Below are 5123 nucleotides of genomic sequence, written 5' to 3'. Positions count from 1 at the left end.
AACTAATAAGGGATTATTAGTTACAAAGTATAGAACCTACTAAGATATGTTAAAAGGAATACAATGGAAAAATATAATACCAATTTTATATGAAGGAAAAACATATTTAAGTTTGTATAGTACTTAGTATAAACCCTATAGTTATATATAAGCATTGTGCAAATATGTATATGATACAAATACAAACATGCACGTAAATATAAACCTGGAGTGAAGCCCGGCGTTGGTGGCTCTCACGCCTGTAATCCTAGCTACTCAGGAGGCTGAGATCTGAGGATCATGGTTCAAAGCCAGCCTAGGCAGGAAAGTCCATGAGACTCTTATCGCCAATAACCACCAGAAAACTGGAAGTGGCACTATGGCTCAAGCTCAGCCTTGAGCTGAAGAACACAGGGACAGCACCCAAACCCAGAGTTCAAGCCCCACAACCGACAAAAATAATAATAATAATAAAATTAAAAATTAAAAAACCTGGAATGCAATACTAAAAACTAAAAATCATAGTTATCTCTGTGTGATAACATCACAGGCAGTTTTTATGTCTTCCTAATTTTCTATATCATGTACATTTTTATAATAGAATAAAACTACTTGAAGAAATTTCCAAAATATAAGACCTACCTTGGAACAATGGCAGGGCAGAACAGGAAAATGTCCATACCTTGGTTTGAATGCTAGCATGTCCAGTTGCAAATTCTGCTGTCACAGATTTGTGACATCTCTGAAAATACTACCTATCATCTTTTCAGAGGTGCTGTGATAATTTCTGGAGCCTGTTCACTGAGTGTGATGCTATTCACATGGGTGGCCTTCAACATGGTTTATAAATAAAATATTAAAAAAAAAAAAGTGCTGGGCTGGGAAGGTGGCTCGGTGGAAGAATGCTTACCCAGCATACACAAGGCCCTGGGTTTGATTCCTCAGCACCACATAAGCAGAAAAAGCCAGAAGTAGTGCTGTGGCTTAAGTGGTTGAGCAGCTTTGAGCTGAAGAGCTGAGGGACAGCACCCAGGCCCAGAGTTCAAGCCCCACGATCAACCAAAAACTAAAAAACTAAAAAATAGAAGTGCTTAGCAGTAAAGCCTATTCCTAGAACCCAGCCAAGCTACTATTTTTTTTAAGGTCTTCTTTTTTTGGTCTTTTGCTTTTTTGTCAGTTGTAGGGCTTGAACTCAGGGCTTGGCTACTGTCCCTGAGCCTCTTTGTGCCCAAGGCTAGCGCTATACCACTTGAGCCACAGTGCTACTTTTGGGCTTGGTGTTTTTTTGTGTGTTTTTTTTTTTTTGAGTGGTGAACTGGAGATAAAGGTCTCATGGGGACATTTCTGCCAAGGATGGCTTTGACCTCAATCATCAGATCTTAGCCTCCTGAGCAGCTAAAATTGCAGGTGTGAGCTACTGGCACTTAAACAACTTTTTAATAGCAAATCCAATGTAACACAAGTTTAGGCTATTGCTAATATTCATGTTTTCCTTGAAGAGAAACTATGAGTAATTTTACATCCCTTCTACTTTTCTTTTATTCAGACTTGAAAAGATAGCCAGCTTTGTGTGTAAGTGAGTGCACGCTGCTTCTGGGGCTTGAACTCAGGGCCTAGGCTCTGTCCCTGAGCTTCTATTGTTTAAGGCTTAGCACTCTACCACTTGAGCCACATCACTACTTCTGGCTTTTTCTGAATAGTTTATTGGAAATAAAAGTTTTGTGGATTTTCCTGCTGGCTTCAAAGCAGGATTCTCGGATCTTCAGGCTCCTGAGTAGCTAGGATTTCAGGCCTGGTGCACCAATGCTCTGCCTACTTTACTGAAATACATAAAAATAATCTTTTTGGGGGGAGGGCAGTCCTGGGGGTTGAACTCAGGTGACCTAGGCTCTGAACTTGAGCCTTTTTACTCAAGGTAGCATTCTACCACTTGAGCTACAGTTCTACTTCTAGCCATTTTGGCAGTTAACTGGAGATTACTTTTCTGCCCAGGCTGGCTTTGAATCACTATCCTCAGATCTCAGCTTCCTGAGTAGCTAGGATTACCAGTGCCTGGCTTTTAAAATAATCTTGACTAACAAAAGAAACACAAGCTTAGGTATCAAATATGTGATTGAAAGGAAGCATTTAAGAATGTGACCTTAGAGAGAGGTGCTGGTGGCTCACGTCTGTAATCCTAGCTAATCAGGAGGTTGAAGTATGAGGATCACAGCTCAAAGCCAGCCCAGGCAGGAAAATTCCGTGAGACTCTTATCTTCAATTAATCACCAGAAAACTGGAAGTGATGCTGTGGCTCTAAGTGGTAGAATGGTAGCCTTGAGTGAAAGAGCTTAGGGACAGGGCCCAAGCCCCAAGTTCAAGCCCCTAAACCGACAAAAAAAAAAAAAAAATGTGACTTTAGACAAACTGCTTAAGCCTACTGAACTCCATTTTCTCCACATTAACCATAAGATAATAACTTTCTCACAGATCCTTACATGGATTAATAGGGAAATGTAGGTAATTACTAGAAAAGTTCTTTCTTTCCCATGATAATAAAACAGCATGTCCTGCACAATTTTGGTACAAGCATCATCCTGTTACGTAATTGCCTCTATCAGGTGCAGCACCTGGAAAGTAGCAGCCTTCCTGTGGTAAGTATAAGAGGCAATCAGGTATTAAAACATCATGGTTTTCACTTTGAGTAGTATTCAATTCAATTCAATTGTATATTATTCAATAAATTGCATGTTATTAAATTTTTGTTATTAGAAATAAGGCTTTCCATAGATGAGTTTGCCCAACTTTAGGTAAATGTAAATGTTCTGTAGAATTTAAGCTAGAATAGGTTAAGCTATGATGTTTGGTAGGCTATAAGCAATAAGTCCGTTTTTAAGTTACAATGGGTTTATTGGGTGCTTTTATATTTTAAAATCAGAAAAAAGCAGGATCAGGAACTTTAACACCTTATTGAGGGTAAAATAAAAATTATTAAGATATTTTAGTATAAAAACAGAAACTCATGGAGAATAGAAAGAGGAATTTGGGAAGTAATACATATACACCTGCAAAGGTAAAAAGGTGCCCTAGGTCTGGGAATATAGCTTAGTGGTAGGGTGCTTGCCTAGTCTGCGTGAAGCCCTGAGTTTGATTCCTCAGTAACACATAAACAGAAAAGGCTAGACATGGCACTATGGCTCAAATGGTAGAGTGTGAACCTTGAGCAAAAGCAGCTCAGGAGTGCCCAGGCCCTGAATTCAAGACCCAGGACTGGCAAAAAAAAAAAAAAAGGTGCCCTAACCATTAGATTCAAAAGCATCATGTCCCAAGGGCATCATCTCCTTCACATGTACATTACACTACAGGAGAAATCAGGTTACTGCAATTTAATGATGCCAGTTAATAAGATTATCCTATGTATCTATTCTCTACTCACTATCTTTCTGCTCTGCCTCCATGCATACCAGAAAACTTTTAAATTATTGTCTCTTTTTCATATAGAGTCACAAAAGCAACAATACACTGGTTGATGAAAATTTTAATTTGGCAGTTAAAATTCACTTGTAAATTAATTCATATCAGTCTCTTGCAAGTGTGACCTATCAATTCTAAGTACACTGGGGTAGGGAGAGAGCTACAAAGCTACAAAGCTGAGGACCCAACAATACACAGCCCGTCTCTTGTACTAATTCTTTTTTAATTCCCCTAACAACATTTCTACCTGCCCTTCTTCTACCTGACATTATTAAGAAAGCAAAACATTGAGAGGAATATGACATCGATTTGGAGAAATAAAAAGGGATAAAATTTGAATAAGAAAAATGAAATTTGAATATTTTGAGGAACCTAAACTGAAATATAGTTAATATTGTGTCTGGTATAATGATAGCAAATCTCTGTTGATATCTCCCGCCTGCCAATCACAGAATTTCTGCACAGAACACTGAAACTATTGCAACGAACAGTTTTAAAATACAGCTTCACTGAGACAGGAAAACATTTGGCTCCCTAAAGAGAAGGAAAAAAATACCATCTGGATTTGAGCCCTTCCTAGACTGTAAAATGGGATTATGGTCACAAGCATCTCACTGATTAAATTTGGCTTTTGTTCATCTTTTTTTTGTAATACTGATGTGTGATATGTGTGATATGTTGTCCTCTAGGTTCTGCAGCAGCATTTTCTCTAATCCCCCTGAATATCGAGATCCAGATTCAGGGAAGTTTCTCCCTCATCTAGGTTTTAATCAGGAAGCCATTTGGAGAGAACACAGTCAATTTTGATATCATGCCAGTAACTATTTATGTCTACTTGAATATCCTTTGATCCCACACTTCCCAATGCCTAGTTAATTTCCTCTCTGAAGCATTCCTGGAAACTTAATGTTTCCCAATAATTCAGTATGTATTGAACATCATTTTAACCCTATGCCAGGCACCATGGAGAACAAAAAAAGTCACAGGCTATGTATTCTTTTTATTATTTTGTATTGTGTTCTAGGAGATATGTTTAACTTCTTGATATTTAAAAATAAAACATAGGGCTGGGAAGATGGCTCAGTGGTAGAGTGCTTGCCTTCATGCATGAGGCCCTGGGTTCGATTCCTCAGCACCACATAAGCAAAAAGAAAAAAGCCAGAAGTGGCACTGTGGCTCAAGTGGTAGAGCGCTAGCCTTGAGCTGAAGAGCTGAGGGACAGCGCCCAGGCCCAGAGTTCAGGCCCCATGACAGGACCCCAAAAAATAAATAAATAAAACATAACCTGAGACCTTAAGTTCAACCAATTTGGTAACGAAGGCAATTTAGTATGCAGAGTTATTTTAGAAAAGAAGTAAGCAAGTAAGTAAATCCAACTAGCATGAAACTTCTGGGAAATGACAGCAACTGTGCTGAGTTCTAGTGAGTAACCAAGTGAAAATAAAGAGAAAATTAACAAAAACAACAACAAAGACAAGCTTGCTTTACAAAACTTAGCTGAGATATACCATATCTGACTGAAATAAAGCTATCTCAGATATCTTCCCAATGACAACAGATTGGGGTGGGGGAGGTAAAAGATGGACAGAGGAAGGAAAACTTTGTGTACAAACCTATAGATATTTACTTACACCTGTACATACTTTTTTTTTTTTTTTTTGCCAGTCCTGGGTCTTGAATTCAGGGCCCCA

General features: G+C 38.6%; 1 protein-coding gene across 1 annotated transcript in view; it reads right to left on the bottom strand.

The window, feature by feature from the left end:
* Positions 1-3678: 3678 nt before the first annotated feature.
* The window catches only part of LOC105986090 (microtubule-actin cross-linking factor 1-like), a 52237-nt gene continuing 50792 nt past the window's right edge, over positions 3679-5123 (bottom strand). Inside the window, exon 5 of the mRNA XM_013016846.1 lies at positions 3679-3690. The gene's annotated coding sequence lies outside the window, so the exon portion shown is untranslated. The remainder of the gene's footprint in view (positions 3691-5123) is intronic.

Source organism: Dipodomys ordii, unplaced genomic scaffold (genome assembly GCF_000151885.1).
Source record: "Dipodomys ordii isolate 6190 unplaced genomic scaffold, Dord_2.0 Scaffold33, whole genome shotgun sequence".
Lineage (NCBI taxonomy): Eukaryota > Metazoa > Chordata > Mammalia > Rodentia > Heteromyidae > Dipodomys > Dipodomys ordii.
This window is presented reverse-complemented; position numbering and strand designations above follow the sequence as displayed.